Here is a 22,154-nt window from a genome sequence, read left to right as displayed (position 1 = left end):
ATCCACTTACAAATCAAAAATGCAAGGGGATTATAAGAAGGATTAATACAAAATAATCCATATGTAGGCATATCATAAACAAATAACTGAAAACACAAAATAAAGAGGCAAATCTTAAAAACAAATAGATAAAAAGAACAATTTGCATCTAAAAGCAGTGAGGTAAATATCAGCTTACTTCTTGTCAGAAAATCCTTGGAGATCAAAGATTTTGTGTGGGGGAGGAGAGAGGCCAAAGAAATGTCAACCTAGAAAAGTCTCTATCCAGTTAAGGTAACACTCAATAAAGAGAGAAAAATGACGAAATTAAGAGACTATTAGACCAAAACCACATTCACAGTTGAAGAATTTAATAAGGCACTTAGAATAAGATAAAACCATTAGAAAAACTAGAGAAACAGAAGGATTTGAGCTTCTTCCAATGCAAAATTTTTTTTAAAAAATTATTTTTAAAGTACACTTAAAATCTTTTCCAAATATAACAATTGGTAGGACACAAAATAACTGTCACTGAATTTTTAAATATAACAGGTCTATAGCTTATGACAAAAATTGAATTATATTAGATTCATTAACTTTACGATATCTACAAAAACTTTCCCAAGTAATTGGAAAAGTTTATAAAATCTGTTTTTCCTTGATGAATGTTTACAGCCACTTGAAAATAATGTATATTCTCCTCTTGTTAAGTAGAATGTCAATAAGTTAAGTTGATTGATACAACTATTTACATCTTGTATATGCTTACTGATTATCTATTAGTTTTTCCAATAAACAATTACTTATCCATAGTTGAGATAGAGAATTGCTTTCCAAAGGTGTAACTGTGGATTAGCCTTTCAGGTGAGTTTTTGCTTTATCTTTATATATTTATTTTTTGACAATTATAGTATTATATACATATTTATGATTTTTCATTATTTCTTTTTGAAATCTTGGTGAATTGATTGTTTTATCATTATAAAATTGCCCTCTTGGTTACTGGTTGTAGTCTTTGTTCTGAAATCCACATTATCTAATAATAATAGTCTATCCCTGTTTATTTTGATGTTTCCACAGCTTGTCTTCTTCCAATTTTTTTTTTACATTTCATTAGTCAGATTAATAACAAAACGATGTTTATAAGTAAAATTTGTTGATTTTAGCTGAACATCTGATGGTTTTTAACAAATATATGGAATCCTGTACATAGTACCACAATCAAGGCAAGGCATATGACCATCATGCCCCCAAATACTTCATTCCATGTTACAGTTAATTCTGTCCCTTTTCCAAATTCATGGCAACCCTCTAATATAAATGGAATAACCCAGAGTTTTACTTTTTGTGTTGAACTTCTATTGACATTGTATTTTTCAGTTTGATCCTCACTATTATATGCATAAATAGATTTGTTATTAGTAAATAGCATTCAGTTGTATGAATTTATTAGAGTTTGTTACCAGGGTTCTATTGATAGGCATTTTTGTTGCTTCTAGTTTGCATAAATTATTAATAAAGCTGCTATCAACCTTTTTGTATTTGTCTTTGTGTAGACTTAAGGTTTCATTTCTCTTGAGTAAATATATAAAATGAGATTGTTGAGTCATATGGTAATTATTGGTTAACAATATAAAAGACCACCCAATATTTTCAAAAGTGTTTTTTTTCTTTGCATTTCTTATTGCTATTCATGGGGCTACAGTTATTTTATATATTCTCCATAACTTGGTATTGCTAATGTTGTTTAGTTTTCTTCATATTAGAAAAAATTACTCAGGGCAAAACGTATATTCTGTTATTTCATTTTTTAATATATGTATTTTGAGTTGTTGGTGGACACAATATATTTATTTTATTTTTATGTGGTGCTGAGGATTAAACACAGTGCCTCATGTATGCTAGACAAATTCTCTACCACTGACCCACAGTATTAGTCCCTGTTATTTCATTTTTTTGATGTCTGTTGATATCCAGCATCTTATGCTTAGAAGCCTAGCATCCACTTAAAATTTTTCTAGTAAGAAAAGCAAGTCAGAGATTCAATTCTCTATTGTAGTTTTTTTTTTCCTTAAGTTAATTATTTCAAAAGTAATACCTGATACAATTACTTTGGAAAACTGGAAGTCTTTCTGGAGCTAAGGATGCTTCTCCTATAGTTTGGCTATTTTACTTGTAGGTACATACCCAATGGGAATGCAAGACTGTTCACTAAAAGACATGCAGGAGAATGTTCATAGCAACCCTATTTGTAAGAGCCTAAAGGGGAAACTTTCCAAATGCCTATAAAAAGTAAAATGGATAAGTAAGTAGCAGTTTGATTACCACTGTCATATCATTCAATGAAAAAATAAAAGAACTGACATTTTGTCCAACAGCATGGATGAATCTCACAAACAAATGTTGAACAAAAAAGACCAGACAGAAATAGTATGACTCTATTCATAAAAAGCTCAAAAGTTAGTAAATTAATACACACTGTTAGAAGTCAGGATAAAAATTACCCTTTTGTGGATCATGACTAGAAGAAGGTAAAAGGTCTCTGGGAGTTATTCATGTTATTTCTTAATGCTATTATATGCCACACAATTTGCAAAAGTTTATGATTCTGTATGTTTATAAAGAGTTTTTATTTTTTTTATTTTTTTAAAATTTATATAAGAATGCAGACTGCATTAAAATTTTTATTACACATATAGAGTACAATTTTTCATATCTCTGGTTGTATACAAAGTACATTCACAACAATTTGTGTCTTCATACATGTAATTTGGATAATGATGTCTATCACCTTCCACCATTCTTGCTAACCCCCTACCCCTTTCCTTTCCCTCCCATCCCTCTGCCCTATATAGAGTTCATCTATTCCTCCCATAATCCCCTTCCCTACCCCACTATGAATCAGCCTCCTTGTGTCAGAGAAAACATTTGGCATTTGTTTTTTGGGGATTGGCTAACTTCACTTAGCATTACCTTCTCCAATGCCACCCATTTACCTGCAAATGCCATGATTTTATTCTCTTATATGGCTGAGTAAAATTCCATTGTGTATATATGCCACATTTTTTTTATCCATTCATCCACTGAAGGGCATCTAAGTTGACTCCACAATTAGCTATTGTGAATTGTGCTGCTATAAACATTGATGTGGCTGTGTCCCTGTAGTATGTTGTTTTTAAGTCCTTTGGGTATAGACCGAAGAGAGGGATAGCTGGGTCAAATGGTGGTTCCATTCCCAGATTTCCAAGGAATCTCCATACTGCTTTCCATATTGGCTGCACCAATTTGCAGTCCCACCAGCAATGTATGAACGCACCTTTTCCCTTACATCCTTACCAGCACTTATTGTTGTTTGTCTTCATAATAGCTGCCATTCTGACTGGAGTGAGATGATATCTTTGAGTAGTTTTGATTTGCATTTCTCTAATTGCTAACAATGATGAACATGTTTTTATATATTTGTTGATTGATTGAATATCATCTTCTGAAAAGTGTCTGTTCAGGTCCTTGGCCCATTTATTGATTGGGTTATTTTTGTTGTTGTTGTTGTTTTGGTGCTTAGCTTTTTGAGTTCTTTTTATACCCTAGAAATAAGTGCTCTATCTGATGAGTGAGGGGTAAAGATTTGTTCCCAATAAGTAAGCTCTCTATTCACCTCACAGATTGTTTTTTTTGCTGAGAAGAAATTTTTTAGTTCTAGTCCATCCCATTTATTGATTCTTGATTTTAATTCTTGGGACAAAGGTGTTCTTTGTTGTTGTTGTTTTTGTTTTTTTTCTTTTGTTTCTTTACTATTGAAATCTAGATATCCTTTGTGCATTATGGATATAAGTGCATTGTCACATGTGTTGTGTATATTATATTTCCAATACATTTCTTAATAGTGACATTTATTGCATAAAATTTTCAAAATTTTGATGAAAATCAACTTATCACTATTTTATGTGTTTAATTTAAAGGTCAGAAAATTTTGCCTAACCTGAAGGAAAACATTTTCTCTGATATTTACTTCCAGAAATTTATTGGTTTAATTTTTACATTTAGACTTATCAACCAGGTCTAGATATTTTTAATGTAATATGAAATAAGAATAAACGGTTATTTTATATTGAGGTATGGGTTTCTGATTGTCCAGCACCATTTTTTTAAAAGACTGAATTATCTTGGAACATTACTTGAAAATCGTTTGAGTATATGGATACAATATTTTTAGTATGATTTCTGTTTCATTATGTAAATGTTCTGTTTCATTATGTAAATGTCCATTCATATGCTAGTATCACACTGTACCTTTTAGTCATGCAGTAAAATCTGAAATCGAATTGTGTGCATTTTCAAAATTTGTTTGTTTTATTCAAGTTGTTTCTAAATCCATTGTACTTCCATATGCAAAATATTAATGAAAAAATTTAAAAGATTTAAGCAAAAGGGAATATCATATTTTTGCATGATGGGAAGTCCAAGTAAAATCTCAAGAAACATCTGTATAGAAATTGGCAAACTTGATATGCATGTTCTTTCTTTCATATTCCTGTCTTTTTATTCTAGCTATGACTTTCAACAAATGTTGAAGTATTTGGAGGAAAATGGATATTATGATTTTCACTTAATTTGGGTAGCAGAATGGTATAGTCTTTCAGTATCAGGAATAATACTAGTTGCAAATTTCCATAGAGGTATTTTAAATGCCTCAGAAATTTCTCTTCATTTACTAGTTTGAATAGATTTCCTCTGTTTTTCTTCATGACTGCTATGTTAAATTCTGTCCAATATTTTTTAAATGCCTGGAGACTATAAGATATAAAGATTAATAGATTGCTTTTTAAAGCAAATTATTTTGTTTATATAAAAATTAACTGCTTGATTCAAATTATCTTGCCTATTTTGGAAAAACTACATTTCTTATAATGCATTATTCACCTAATATATTTCCAGATTCTTGCTACCATTTAGTTAACTAAGTTTTCATGTTAATTCATGAGATGTACAATGTGTGTGGCTTGATTTTTCTTTCTTTCTGTTTCTCTTTTTCCTGTAGCCCACCGTCTGATAATTAGCAATGTTAGAATTACAGAAGGCTTTATAGTTGGCTTCCAGCCATGTCTATAGATCCATCTTAAGCCTATTGACAGCTCTTTTCTGCCAACAATGTAGTGGAAAAGGAACAGAAGACTACAGTTTAGTTCTAAAACCTAATGGGAAACCCTACTAACATTTTCAATAAGATCACTAAAAAGACAATGATATCCATTTTCCATATCACTGAACACCATATTTATTAGGACCTCAAAAGTCTCCTTTGTATTGTTTTTCCTCTTCAATTGCACTAACTGCTTGTCAAATGGCACTTTTCCCTCTATTTCTGACTTTTTTTTAAAACTCTGAATGATTCATTTTAACAAGTACCCATGGTAGTCAGCTTTTCATCCCTGTGACAAGAACATCTGACAAGAACAACTTAGAGAAGGGAAAGTTTATTTTAGCTCATGGTTTCAGAGATCTCAGTCCATGGTCTACTGACTCCATTGCTCTGGGACCAACATGAAGAATCGTGGTAGAAGACGATGACTGAAAAAAACTTCTCACTTCATTGTAAATGAGAATCAGAGAGAGAAAGAGAAAGAGGGACAAGATACATAATCCCTAAGAGCATGCTTTCAGTGACCCACCTCCTACAGCCATACCACACCTGCCTACAGTTACCACCCAGTCCGACCACTCAAACCCTTAATGTGTAAAACGGGATCAATCCATTGATCAGGTTATAGATTACATGATCTAATCAGTTCACTTCTGAACATCTCTACATTAACACAGGAATGGAGACACATCATATTCAAACCCTAACTTACCACTTCAGACTGTGTATGGTTTTAAGTTCTCCCATGGTACAATCAATGAGGCCACCTTTTTAGTGTTTTTAGAATTATTACAGGTTTAGGTATTTGGGCAGATGTTGTAGAACAAACTTGAACCTATGAATACCTTTCATTTTAGGCAGTGGAATGGAGATTAGAAGCTGGCATGAGAAATTGTGCACTGCATTTTTTTTTAACTCACAACTAATCCGATGCTTGGCCATTTATTGGTTAGGTTAAGGACATGGTATCTGTGTAATTTTCTTGTTTATTTTGTTTTCGGAAAATACACTGGAGTTGGGACCTAGTCAAATGCTTTGGCTTCAACTTCTCAGAAGATCCAAAGTTGTCTCAAATAATTTTAAAACAAAACAAAACAAAAAGATCTTTTACCTTTATAAAAAAAATTAAATTATATTTTCCTGAAGGAATTTAGCACTTTTTATGGTGCATGTCTGCTAGTAATAAATTCTATAACTTTTATTTGTCTAAAAAAAGAATTTATGCATAGATTTAAGTTGACAGCATTTTTCTTAAAGTACTTTACAAATTTCACTGAATTGTCTTCTAATTTGCTCATTGTCTGGCTAAAAGCCTACTCTTATTCACATCTTTGTGACATTATATATTTGTATTTTGCACTAATGTTAAGAATTTTATATTTATCAATTCTGTGAAGTAATTTATTTTTGATGTGCCTTGAAGTTGTTTTCTTTATGTCAAAATTTATATCACATATTTTATCAATATGTATCCAATTTATACAAATTTAGTACAAACTGTGTCCATTATAATGCCACAAGCTATTAAAAATTTGAAATTAAATAAGGTAAATTTTGAAGGCAAAACTATATAATAGTAGAGTCAAGAGAGTTTACACATATATATCCTACTCTTTGCTTTGCAAATAACTAAATTAAAAGTATTGGAAAATAATTATCCTTCCTAAGTTACTTATTCAGGGAATATTTCCCATACTATCTCATGTGTTCACATTTATTATAATTTTTAATCATTTGTCTAATACATTCACTTTTTCAAGATAGTTATTGAATGTAAGATCTGTGTCAACTTCTATTTGAGATGATGGTGACAACACAGTGAACCAAAACCAAAGACCCTCTTTTCATGTAACTTATATTTAGATGTAAGGAAAGTGTAAGAATTTAATATATGTTATATAGGTAATATTGATAAAACAAACTACATGAATTTTTAGTTTTAGAGTACTATTAGACAGTGTGATCAAAAAGACTTCCCTGAAAATATTTCAGAGGAGATGGATAGTATGACAATGACATAGTGTATATTTCAAAGAAGAAAGTTCAAGGAAAGGGGGAAACAGTTGCAATGGAGCTGGAATCAGGGTATGTTCCTATTTTAATGGACCCCCCACTCAGTAAATATAATTGAGTATATAAATTGTGTCATTACATCCCTGCATCCACAACAAGTTGATAAATTAACTTATAACTCATAACATTTGCAAATAAAATTATAGCAAAAATTATGATATGTGGAGTAAGGCTATAATTAAAAAGAAGCTTTAGATATTTGCAAGAACAAGAGATTCTAGGCACAACTCCTGAAGTAAATTCAAATATATCATTTTTTGTAAAACATTTTCTTAGTTTCTAAAATAAGCAAAACAGCAATGAAAACACATTTCTTGAAATCATACTTACTAATTTTTAAAAACTTTCACAAGCATGCTGTTATTTTTTTGCCATTTCTGTGAATTTAGACAGGGGAAAACTTATATCACAATAAATGGCCATATTATTTTAAATATTACAGACCTATATCAATAACCTATACCACAATTTTGTATACTTTAATCAAATGCTTTGAATTTTTGCCATGGACCAAACATTATGATTTTGTTTGTTTTGTTATTTGATTGGCTTTTAGTGTCCACAGAAATATTATTATTAGAAGTGTATCTATTTTGGTATTGATAGTACTAAGAATCAGAAAAATTATTAAAACCAGAGTGACAGAATTATACCTGTATGGCTAAATTGATCTTCAGCTATTAGAACTGCAACATAGACATATATTTTTTTCACTGATTTATGCCACATATTCATTATAAATCAAAATATATTTATTAAATATATTAATGAAAACTTTACAATTATTGTTATTAGTAACATCACTATAAATAGGATTTCCTTAACAATTGACAGTTTCAAAAACAGTCATTTCATATCATAAAACCTTGTGTAAGTCACAAATAATATAATGAGAGCTACCATAGATATTGAAATGTAAGTTATACAAATTAATAATTAGAAATGAAATTGAGAAAAATCTTACAGCGATTAAATGGTACAGTAGTAGTATAAAATTAAGTTTTTTGACTTTAGGCTTGTGAGTCTCAGCTGACCAAAACCAGACTTATCATACAAGACATGTAAATGATATTACTGAAATAAAATCTAATTTTCATTTTTAAAACAGATACTTTATATAATTTATAAACCAGAATCTGTAATCACAAGTTTGAAATTTAGTTTGGAAATCTTAAAATTCTAGAATGCAATAACATGTCCCAAACAGTGAACTTTCTTGAACATATCCCAGTTTCTTCTAACATTCATTATATGCTGTGTGACATCCATTGTACGGTTAGACTAAACTAATCTGGACTGGTGGTATTATCATAAACCTAGGATCTATTTTAGTTTCAAAAAAATATGCAAGTATGCAATATAACTTACTACATTCTTAAAAATTAAGGACTTTATTGGCTAATTTACTGATTTACTTATCTACTATGATAAATAAATAAAAAGTGTTTGGAATGATATGGTACTATGTCTTATTTTAGTATGAACACAATATTTTTAGTTTTTGACATCAACAGATATTGAATATTCTAAACCCTTCAAAAGCATCATTTCTACAGTGTGTCTCAGAGAAAGCAAGCTAAACCATCTTAAAAACGTATCAATGATTAAATACATAAACATGATTAAAATACAACACAATTTGCAATGGAATTTCAGATTTTTTAGAATATTATTACATTACTACACCACCAAATTATTTGCTCATCGACATATTTAAAATTGCTCTCATGTTTATGTAAATTATTTTCTTGGCTTAAATCAAGACAGCAAATAGAATTGTTTGCACTAACGGTACAAAATTTAAAAAAAAAATATTTGGTTACACTACTGCATTTTCTCAACACATAATAGTTGTGGAACTCTGTAGAACTCCAGGGCACAAAAATAAATGACATATTCTCTATCTTCTGGGAACTCTTGACCTCAAATTTTCTGGTCAATTTCTCTACTTTAGTACAAAATGATATGTTTTGGATGAGGGACAATCATTTTCTTTTCTTTTTTTTTTCTTTTTTGTATATTCTGCTTTACAGAAAAAGTACGTAAATTGGGTGATATTAAGGAATCATTTATCAATTCCTAGGGCTGAATAAACAGAAAACTATCTAATTTTATAGTGAGTGAGACAGTCCATTAGGAAGAGTCAATATTTTTTCACCTACCTAGAAGAGTGTAGACATGGAACAGAGCAAGAGCTTCCTGCACATACCTAGAAGTCAGTAGTATGGTACATATTTTGCTAAAAGAAAGAGCTTTATTGAAAGTTGTCTAACATGGGCACAGGAGGCATGCTTAAATCTGTCTTTCCAACTAGCTAGTGAGGTAGATTCTTAAAGGTTTTGAGGAATTGATGGGTCTGATTTTTAGGTAGCAGTTAGACAGTAGCAGTGGGTCAGTGGTTTAAGGAAATTCTTAAGGTTGAACAAATCAGTTAATCCACATCCCTGCTTCAGTGGTGCCACAAGGTCAGACAAGATATCTATTTCAGGATCCTTGCCTGATCTCAGTCTTTTAAACTATCTATCTTATAATAGGACCATGGATACATTCAAGTGGTAAGGAGCACAGTGCAAAGAAAATGTTTGCTCAAAAGGACGTAATTGTTGAAACATCTTACGAAAGACCCCGGGCTGGGGTTATGGCTCAGTGGTAAAGTGTTTGCCTAGCATGTGCAAGGTACTGGGTTCAATTCTCAGCACTGCATATAAATAAATGAATAAAATAAAGGTTCACCAACATCTAAAAAATATTAAAAAGAAAAAAGAAAGAAAGATCTGCGCAAACAACAGAGACCAGAGACTCTCAGACCTAGGAGAGCAGAATGATTAAGTCCAGAATCCTCTGACCATAAATTCTGTAAAACAAGTTCCAAAGAGAACTTGTCAGCATGGGCCAAGAGGAATAAGAGTCGCCTTTAGGTTATTAGGTAAGTCTGCCAATCCAGAGCTGAGGATAATGTCTGTAAATCCAGAACTGAGTGATGAAATGTGGGTGGGATCTTCTACCAATCTCTTTCCTACTTCAATAAAAGCTAAGACACAAACAACAGAATTGTTACTGTCCTCTCTGGAAGCACCCACTCTCTCCCCATAAAATATATTTCCCTCTTTCTAATAAATTTTGCTTTACTTCTATGAAATATTTTGTCTTGCTTGAAATTCTCCCATGCAAGAATATAAGAGCTGAGAATACAATGAAATCTCTGTTGATATATCTCAGGTAAGATCTTATCTTCAAAATTGTGATGATATCTTGGGTCTCGATTAATGTGTGCAACTTTGTCTTTCTTGATTTTTACTCTTTTAGTCCTATATAGCAATTTCATGGTCAGCAACCCTCACTCTTGATTTTAGTTTGTGTAGCTCCTGGTTCCAAATCGAAGATTCCATTGGTTTGAGACATTTAGTTCCATTCTGCTTGAGGTGAGTGGAACTAAATCATTAGTTCATTATTAAAGGTTCCTCACAGGACATCAAGTTCTGAAAAAAAAAAAACACCTTACATATCAATTAGAAATGGAGAAGTCAATCTTAATAATACTTAGTAGGAAGTTTTTGGCCTATTCAGAAAGGACTAGGTTTCAAAAGCAGGGTATCAGCTGTCAGTTGATCAAGAAACAAATAAGATGTCTTCTTTTCCTGTTGTCTATACAAGTCAATTTCATCACTGATTCCGCTATGTATTCCTTGCTGTCTTATCTCTTGTGTTTTCTCATCAGAGTCCTGTCATGTCAAAACATTGTCTTAGAGATATTGAAGAGGAACTACATAAAAGAATGTGCTTAACATGCCTATGTTCTTCCTATTCCTCTTTATGTGTTTCTGTTGTGTGTTTAAGATCAGAGATTCACAGGATTTTCAGGATGTATCTGAAGCAAAACGTGTCCTTCACATATTTTTGCCAGAAACCAAGTTAGGATTTGAAAAATATTTCAAAATAAGAAGATGTAGGCAATTCACCCTGACTTGCTTTCCATACATTGACTTCTTATGTTGAATTTCCCAGGAATTGGGAAATGATAGTTACATTAGAAGAGTCCAGAAAAAAAAAATCTTCTATCAAGTATTATACTATTTAGAAAACCCATTTGCGTTTTTATACCACTTCAAGTTTTCATCTCAATTCCACCATCCAGTACTTAACACTAGTCTAAATGACTTAATTTTACATCTGTAATATTGGAGTAATAAGAACATCTACCTCCTAGGAGGTTATTAGGATGAAATGATTTACTACAATTTCTATATGGAAAGTGTTCAGATAAGTGGCTGGCATTTCAGAGCACAAACACATGGGCATTTGCATACATGTATGAATGTACGATATCTACACATTTGTTATAATTACTGCAGCTGCTACAATCAGTACAGGAATAGTGCACTGAGTAGATGCCTAACTGCATAATTCATTAATCACTATTTTACAGAAAATCAAAATTTTAATTTCCATTTTTATAACATTGTTAATACATCAATGCTAATCTTCACAACCATACAATAATGGCCATCCTTACTTAATGTCCATAAATCTGAGGATTGGATAAGTTATTTGCACATAATTGTGTTATTCCTTAAATAGGTTTAAATTTATTGAACGTAACAAGCATTTTCTACTTAATTTTTCTGCTTATATTAAATAACATCTAAGGACACCAAAGAGCCCAAAAGATTCAATAAAGACTAATGCAGGAAGGTTTAAATTGAGCCTAGATATTTCTCAATCAATGTGGTTGATAATTTTGTGGTTATTATGTTTTAATTGTTTTTGCAAATATTTAAGCATTTATTTTTATTCACATTTTAAAGATTATGAAACTGATTTTAAGTGCTTTCTCCATGTTTACATAACTAGCAGTCGTTATAGTCTAGTTTACAACATATATAATCTCCTTCCATATTCACTATTATTTCATTGTCAAATCTCTCTAAGTGAATTAATGGGTATAAAGAATCTATAATAAAGAAATCACACTTCTCTATGTCTTATAGTAAAGGCTTAGCTGCTTAAGATTTTTCCAGAAAAAAGAATCAACATCATAGGTAATAAGGATGTTGTTCAAATTATTATATTCTGCAATGAAGATAAATATCCACACTGGATTTGTATTCTTGGTATTCAGAAATCTCAAAGAAGCCAAAAGCAGGAAAAAAAGTAACCAGATTCTCAGTTGCGGTTCAAGAAAGAGTATCCTCTGAAATAGTAGTGCTTTGTATGAAATACTGAAATTTAATATAATTCATAGCTAATTTGACATTTGACTTATTTGGTAAATTTTTTCAATGTTCATTAGAAAAATAGACTAAAATAGAGATGATAAATCAAACATTCTCAGGATTATAGAGAACCATTTTTTTTCCTGATCTTCTTTAAGAAGCCAAATATAACTGAGAAACAAAATGTGACAACATTGAAAAATTTTTAATATTAACATATTTAATAATAATAGTAAGTAAAAATATTATTATTTTAAGACTACTAGAATTATAGAGTTTTGTGCCTTCAAATATATCACTCTTAATAGATTTCATAATTAAAGGTTCCTTGTAGGACATCAAGTTCTGAAAAAACACCTTACACATCAGTTAGAAATGGAGAAGTTATTAAAAAGAAGAAGTTATCAGTTAGAATTGGAGAAAGTTTGTTACCAACTTAATTTAAAAAAAATACAAACTATAGAGTGACTTCTGAAAGTAATTGTCATTATATTCTGATATTCAGGGATAATTGTAATTGGTATAATAAACTGTAAAAATATTAACTGTAAATATTCACACTAAAATTACAGAAATCATTCATACATAATATTATCTGAAAAATTAGAAAATACACTTAAAATGCTTATACACACAAATGTCAGACATACTACACACACATCACATAAATTCATACATATATAAGTGAACAAACACATTCAGGGTGTCAATCCTGAAGGCAATGGGATAATGTGGCACCCATTCAGAAAATGCCTTAACCTTCAGATCAGGCAACAGCGTGGTGCAGAGTATCCCCTACAGACTGCAGGAGGACTAAGCCCTAGTAGCACTTTGCCTCCATTCTAATAAAATTGATTTTGTATTTCTTGCCTCCAGAACAGTAAGATAATAAATATGTATTGTTTGAAGCCACTAAATATATGTTAATTAATTACTGTAATCAAAGAAAGTGAAAATAAGAATTTAGCTTTCTTTAGTAAGACCCTTCTGATCTTAATCAGTCAACATATTCCCTGAAATTAAGTAAATATTTCCTCCCCATTATTTTCCTTGTTTTCAATTACTGCTAGGAATAATAAATTATGGTTAACATTTATTATGTGTTTACTATATATCTTTATACGTTGCTCTCCAAGCTGCCAAATGAAATGGCCTAAGGTTCAAGTTGTTTGAAATAAATTTCAGCTTTCCTTTGCATGAGTATGATGTAGAATGAAGTGGAAAATACTGTCAGTTTGAATTTTGTATTCACAGACCAGATCCATCCATTCCCAGGATAGAGATGCTGAGGAGTATTTTGGAGCGGAGTTCTGGCTAGTACATCTTAGGTCTAATCAGGCTACAGGATTTTTTTTTTTTTTTGGAAAGCTATCTGCTCTGGAGAGATTAGATCAATATGTCTCTAGGGCCTGGCACTTTCCCATCTCTGAAAGGAGTCTGTATTTCATGAGTATCCCCAAAATTTAAGTGGCGGTTCAGGGGAGCCAATCCTCCACACACTCTGCCGCCCAGAAATAGCCTTCCCAGGCTTAGTGCTGACTCTCTTCAGATCCAGGGTCAGATGAGCCACTGACCTTGGATCTGAATAGATTTTTCTAGTCAAAAAAGAATTGAGTAGGGCTCCCCTTAGTTTTTCAGACTTGAATGTTCCTGAGTCAAGTCCTCTCTGTACCTGTTTCACATATGTATTCTTAGTTACACCATAGATCACATGGTAGGAATTTGTTGGGACATTTGCAAGTGTTTGCTATGATCTCCAGGCTACACAGTAGAGGAAAGCAAGGCCACCTCAAGATGGATCCAAGATGCCTTAGCTCTCTGTGGCCAGTTGAGAAACATTGTACTTTTCAAGCACCAGTGCACAGTGCATCCTTTGGAACAGCTAAGTTCAGGCTCCTTAACCCATCTCAGGTTTTCCTGTACTAAATCTGTGTTTCTCTTTGTGTTCTCATTCCCTCTGTGATGAACCAGCACTGTTAATGCTGTGACAGCCACAACAGGCTTAGCTCTTTCTTTTTTGCTTATTGTACCTAAATTTATGAGTCTCTAAGGCACTCTCAAATGTCCAAAATTGAATTTTAGTGAAATACCTCTATCACCCACCTCACTGAGAGGTATTAGTCCTGTTGCTTTAATCCCAAGCTCCATAGCAACTAGGAATGTAAGCTTCCTCTATTCTGTCATATGGAATTCCCTAAATATTATCTTTAAGTTGCTTTGTTATTGTTAAATACATCAAATGGGAACCATGAACACTTTATAACATTCTTAAGGAAAGTAGATGATGATGTTCCTGTTTATTTTTTGTTGTTGTTGTTTGTTTTACATCAAATTCCTGCATTATTAGTACTAATATTGTGTTTGGACACAAATATAAATTTTTTTTCTAGAGCCATTGCCATAAGAAACATTCTTTGAAATTAAACATCAATGCCCATTTTATATCAGTGACAATTCAGACACTGGTCAGTTTTCGGAAAAAGATTTTCACAAGTGTTACCTTAGTTATGAATTCATTCTTTTTTTTTATTGGTTGTTCTAAACATTACAAAGCTCATGACATATCATCTTCCATACATTTGATTCAAGTGGGTTTGTATTTGGGGTAAAAATGGGAGTTCATGACCCACTTGAATGAATTCATTCTTATGAGGAATTTTTCTTTGTAGTTTTTCAAAACTCATATTTATCCATAAATTCTCCAAAAATGGCAAATAACTGGCTTTTAGAGTTTACATAATTAATACTTGTAAAATACTATCTTATCATATTAATCTGCCTTGATCCTCCTAAATTTTCCTTATTATTTTGATTTCCATCATCTTTTGCTCAAATTTTGCTTCTGTTGGGCTGGGGATGTGGCTCAAGCGGTAGCGCGCTCGCCTGGCATGCGTGCTGCCCGGGTTCGATCCTCAGCACCACATACAGACAAAGATGTTATGTCTGCCAAATACTAAAAAATAAATATTAAAATTCTCTCTCTCTCTCCCTCTTTCTCACTCTTTCTTTAAAAAAAAATTGCTTCTGTTATTTAAATTATCATAAAGCTAGTTAAAAACACTCTTTAAAAATTGAAAAGTAATAGAAAATGTTACCAAAAGTCAAAAAATAAAGTTCTTTGAAGTAATTGTTGTTTTCCTGAGATATAGTTCAGAGATAGCTCATTTTAATTTTAAAGACCAGAATAGGATATTTCATGATGCCTTGGAAATACCCCTATCATGTTTTAAAATGCCATTTTTAATAGAGGAGATTTCAGTGATTTGCAGTCATATAATCCAAAAATGTTTAGTAGACCATAGGTAAAATTATTTATACAGTGAATTCCTGATTTGACATTTTCATGGGAAGCATTAGTGTTTCTTTTTTTTGATCAAAAGAAATACTATCCTAGGCACATACAGGAAATAGAGATGCTTGCTCTTCTGTACCTAGTTATAAAAAAAGTAGTTAAGTCATTAAGAATTTTGAGTCCATTCTTACACTAAATCATTGTATTTCACTTCTTATCAAAAGGACAAAGTTTGTAGAGTATTGTGATAGATATTTCTTTATAATGAATAAATAGTTTTTTGCTTAAGTTTAGAAAGGAAATACTTTAAATATTTTTGGGCAAAGTGCAACATCTGGACCAATAATCATATCAGAAGCACACTGCTTCTATGGCCAAGAATCATATTAGCAGAATTTGTATTTAAACCCAATTGAAATTCCAATTTTTTTTTCAATTAAACTCTCTATTTTTTTTTCACAAAACATCTTATTTTCATGTTACACCTTTTAATGACATTTTAAAATGTGTAGGCCATTTATTTTATCTTAAATTGATACATATTCATTGTACAAATTGAGAAATTGGCATTAACATTCTTTATTGGACAAATACAAGGACTATCCTTATTCTGCTTTCAAATTAAAAACCCCATGTCACCTGTAGTGGCTACCCTAAGAAACAACAGCAGCAATGACCACAAATGAGGTGAGATTCTTTGTGATGTATCCTACAATTTTCCTCAGCTATTATTTTCATTAAAACATGAACAACAATGTACCATGCCTTCTTAGAGTGCTGAGCATACCCTACTATTATGACCAAAGTATTTATTTCTCTTCATGTACACCCTAACTAGACTACTGATATCAGGAATATTTAAACAATTTCAAAGAGAAACCAAAATCTTTTAACTTCCTAAGAGAATTCTGGAATCATATGACTTATCTTTTCTTCAGTTTCTTAGTTGGTAAGGGAAACAGGTGGAATTGAATGAGCTCTATGATTTTTCTAAATTAAATTTTTATAAGAATTATTTGCAAATGAGAAGGTTATACATTTTTTATTTTACAAATGATAATTCATCTTTGAAGCATTGTTAAATTTTCTTCAGAGCAAATCAGTAGGAAACACCTTTCTAATAAATCTTTATACCCATGCTAAAGACATATAAAAAGCTTTAGCAGAATCTGATGTAGCAAGTCTTAAAAAAGCAATAATATGAAAAGTTTGTGATTGATAATTTAAAAAAAATTCTATACAGTATTCCTGATGACATAAAAGCACTCTTTAACTTTAAAAAGTGAACCCAAACCTCTATTTCCACACTTGAATGTTGTTTCTGAATCTTATTAAATATATTATTATTATTATTATTATTATTATTATTATTATTATTATTATTATATATTACATTCTCCAGTTTATTGGAGACCCAGGGAAGACAATTATTTTACTTGAAATTTGACTGGCAGAATTATGAAAATAATCACCATCTGCATGTAATTTAATTTTATAACCACTCTTGAGGCTTTTATTTCACTTGTAATAATAGTAATTATTATTAAAAATGCATATTGCATAAGGATAAAAAGGAAAGAAGTAGAAACTAAAGAGTGTGGTTATGTAATCCAATGTTAAATTCAAGAAGCCAATCATTTGGTTTCTACTATGTATGAAGTATTATGGCAGTGATAGCAGGGCATAAAAAATGATACAGGAATTATGCCTGTTCTGAATAAAAATAATAAAGTAGGAATAACTATGAACATTGAATAAGAAAAATGCAGATTATAAGCACAAATAAACAATATGGATTCATAGAGATTTACACTGTTTGATTGTTGAAGACATTGTGGAGAAATTAACCTGGAGTTCAAAATAAGAATTGAATTTGGCAATGCAATTACATTTTGTAAGACATTATATACATATATATGTATACTTTATATATATATATGAAAGCATAAAAGATAAGACATGATACTATTAATAGGGTATCTTCAGGGAATTATGAGTATTGTAGGACATAACAATGACAATTTTGATAGGACATATAATCTAAGAAGTAGATTGACTAAATAGTAGGACATATGACATAATGAAATAAGTATTTCATTCTTTCTTTCTTAGCCTCACATGAATAGATGTAGGAAAATTACTTAAAACATTAGAACTTAGGATTTTAGCTTTGCTTTATAGGACAAAAAATTTCTTTTATTGCATAAAAAAGAGGGGGTGAAAGAGCACAAGGTGAAGGAAAATGAGGAATGAGGGAAAAAGAGAAAGATTAATGGCACAAGCAAGAGGGTCTGCCTGATACATATAAAATTAGAATATACTGACAAATTTGAAGGACACATAATTAACAACAAGGCTAAAAATGAACAGTAGTCATGTCATTTTGGGAGATGATATTGCTTCTTACTGAGAAATATAGAATATCAAATTTATATAAAATAAATATATTATTCAAAAAACAAAATCAAATATCTTTTGTGTGGGGGGGTGAAGAGTACTGGTGATTAAATCAACGAACGAATTAGTGCTAGGCAACTTCCCCACCACTGAGCTATGTCCCCCAACTAATGTAATGACTTAAAGCAATAAAATAACAATGATAATAAAAAATAGAACTGAATTGGGAATTTAATGGCAAGTTTATATAGTGTATGCTAATCTTGACCTTATAAATATGTTATTAATAGACATTTAATTTAAGCTGTAACTAGGGCAAAGAAATTGAGACATTATATGAAATTGGATAAATTGTGTTGATATCCAATTATCCTACTATATGCTTTAGCTTTCTTCAGGTTCTAAATAAATTGCTTTGTATCCACATTCTAATTTCAAAATTTGTGATGTTACTTCCCTATTCCTGTGAACTCTTTGTACTGATGTACTTGTGTCTCTTCTTTAAAAATTTTTAATTCTTTTCTCCTTTATTGGTGTAATATAATTATACATAATAGTGAGAATCACCATTACATATTCATACATGCATACTATATAACAGTAAAATTTGGTTTATATCATTCCTCAGTGTTTCCTATTTCCCTATCCTTCTCCTCCACCAATACTCCCCTTTCTTTAGTAACCTTCTAGCTTATTGATCTCCCTTTGATTTTCATGAGATAGTCCCCAACCTTTTCTTTTTCCTCACTAGCTTCCAAATATGAGAGAATACATGTTTTCTGAATTTGATTTATTTCATTTAACATAATGTTCTCAAGTTCCATCCATTTTTTGATAAATGATATAATTTCACTTTTTATAACTGAATAAAATTTCAGTGTGCATATACACCACATTTTCTTTAATCATTTATCCATTGACAGAATATAGGCTGGCTGCAAAGTATGGATTTAGTGAATTGTACTGCTATGAACATGATTATGCAGTATCCCTATAGTATGCTGGCAATTATTTTGGATAAAGACTAAGGAGTGGTATAGCTGGGTCATATGGTGGCTCCATTTCTGTTCTGAATCTTCATACTTATTTATATAGTGTGAGTACTAATTTGCAATCCAAACAAAAGTACAAAAGTGTTCCTTTTTCTCCAAGTCTTTGCTAGCACTTTTTGTTGTTGTTGTTGCTTCTATTCTTGATGGCTGTCATTCTAATTGGAGTGAGATAAAATCTCAATGTAGTTTTGATTTGTACCTCTCTAATGGCTAAGGATGTGGATTTTTTTCATCACATATGTGTTTGTCATTTGTATTCCTTCTTTTGAGAAGTGCTTGTTTGATGCACTTGGCCAATTATTAATTGATTTTATGTGTATGTACGCGCACGCACATGCAACATGTGTTTTGATATTAACGTTTTTGAGTTCCTTTTTATAGTCTGGAGAGTAATCCTCTGTCACAAGAGTAATTAACAAAAATCTTCTCCCATTCAGTAGATAACATTCACATTCTTAATTGTTTCTTTTGTTTTACATAAGGTTCTTCATTTGGCCAAAGTGGCCCATTCCTGTAATTTAAACAGCTCAGGAGACTGAGGCAGGAGGATTGCAAGTTCAAAGGTAGGCTCAGCTATTTGGTGAGGCCCTAAGCAATGTAGCAAGACTAAGTCTCCTAATAAAAAAAAAAAATATATATATATATATATATATATATATATATATATATATATATATATGGGATGTGGCCCAGTGGATATGTACCTCTGGGTTTAATCTCTGGTACCAATAAGTAAACAAATAAACAAATCTTAATTTGCTTTTATCTCATTAATTCTTGATAATACTTCCTAAACTTAAGTGGTCCTATTGAGAAAGCTATTTCCTGCTCCTTTTTATTGGATTTTTGACCATATGTTGTCTCATAGGAGTTCCATAGTTTCTATTCTTAGATCTTTGATTAATGAAAAATCAATGCTGACTTTCATGCAGAGTGAGCAATATGGACCTAGTCTCATTCTTCTACATATGGCTGGGTTTTCCCCCCATCATTTTTTTTAACAGGCTATCTTTTCTCCAAAGTATGTTTTTGGCACTTTTGTCAAAGATCAGATGACTATATCTGTGAGGGTTTGTTTCTGTGTCTTCTATTCTGCATCATTTGACTATGTGTTCTATTTTTATGTCAGTTCCATGCAGTTTTTGCTACTATAGTGCAGCAGTATATTTTAAAGTGAGGTACCATGATGCCTCTATCATTTTGAGGGGGAGGGGAGCTAGAATTGCTTTGTTTCTTCTGGGTCTTTTATTTTTTTTTCAAATAAATTTTAGGACTTTTTTTTTTCTAAAAAATTCTGTGTAGAACATCATTGGTATTGTGATGGTAATTGTAATAAATCTGTATATTGTTTTGACAGTATGGCCATTTAAACAATATTAATTCTTCCTAACCATGAATATGGGAAATCTTTCCATCTTCTAGTATCCTCTTCGATTTCTTTCTTCAGTTTTTTATAGTTTTTATAATAGATGTCTTTTTCCTCATTGGTTAGATTTATTCCAGTTTTCCTTATTTCTTTGTTTATTTTTTGAGGCTATTATGAATGGGATTGTTTTTTTGATTTCTTTATCAGTAGATTAATTATTGGAGTATATAAGAATGATAGATGTTTTGTGATGAATTTGTAACCCATTACATCGGTGAATTTGTTTATTAACACTAGCAGCCTTCTGGTGGAATTTTTTTGGATCTTCTCTGTATAGGGTCACATCATAGGCAAACAGTGATAGTTTGAATTACTAGTTGTTTATTACCCACCTTTATTTGATTTCTTTCCCAGTTGCTCTGGCTACTGTAGAGGGTCACATCATAGGCAAACAGTGATAGTTTGAATTACTAGTTTTTTATCACCTACCTTTATTTGATTTATTTCCCAGTTGCTCAGGCTAAAATATTTAGTGCTGCATTGAATAGGAATGGTGAGAGTGGACATATTGTTTTGTTCCAGATTTTAAAGGATTCCCCCATTCACTAAGATTTTGACTTTGGTTTTGTCATATATAGCTTTTATGATGTCGAGCTAAATTTTTCTATTTTGAGTTTCTTCAGTGTTCTTTTCATAAATGAGTGCTGAATATTGTTGAAGGTTTTCTCTAGATTTATGGAGATAACTAAATGACTTTTTTCTTTGATTCTATTTATATGGTAAATTAACTTGATTGGTTTGCATAATTTAAACCATTCTTACCACTCTGTGATAAAACACCCTTGTTCAAGATGTAGAATTTTTCATAATATATTGTTAATATGATGTTTCCATATTTTACTATTGAATTTTCCATATATGTTCATCAGGTATCTTGGTCTGTTTTCTTTCCTTGATGTGTCCTTATCTGGTTTTTATATGAGGGTGATACTAGCTTCAGAAAATGAAATTTGAAATTTGAAGTACTTAATCCCTTTCTATTTCATGGGATAATTTGAATAGCTTTGGTATTAGTTCTTTAAAGATCTTTGGGGATTGAGATGATAATTCATCTGCTCCTGGGATTTTTGTGTTCAAAGACACAAAACTGTGTTTTGTGTTCAAAGGCACAAAACAATATGTCCACTCTCACCATTCCTATTCAATGCAGCACTAAATACTTTAGCCACTAAATATTTTGACTGTTGAGTTGTAACTGCTTGGAAGAGATAAGACTAACACACCCTACGGCTTGGAAGATGCTACTCTTTTCTGGAAGTCTGGATCACAGGATTCTCTCAAGAATTCTCTTTGTGGAGCAGGGCGGCCAACCCTCCACATGTCTTACACACTCCACTGCCAATGAATACAGCCTTCTGAGGCTTAGTCCCTAAGAATATTCATGCCCACCTGTTCAGTTTCCTGACATTCTTCAGACACTCATGTGAGCCACCAGACTCAGAGACAAAGGGAATTATACTCTCCTGTTTTTCTGACTTCAGTCCCTCGCTAAGTATGATCTTTCTGTGCCTGTTTAACTCATGTTCTGCTAGATATATCTTAGACCACACAGTAGGTGCTTTCTGGTACAGTATGACAATAT

Source organism: Callospermophilus lateralis, chromosome 11 (genome assembly GCF_048772815.1).
Source record: "Callospermophilus lateralis isolate mCalLat2 chromosome 11, mCalLat2.hap1, whole genome shotgun sequence".
In the NCBI taxonomy this organism is placed as follows: domain Eukaryota; kingdom Metazoa; phylum Chordata; class Mammalia; order Rodentia; family Sciuridae; genus Callospermophilus; species Callospermophilus lateralis.
Note: the sequence above shows the minus strand (reverse complement) of the source record.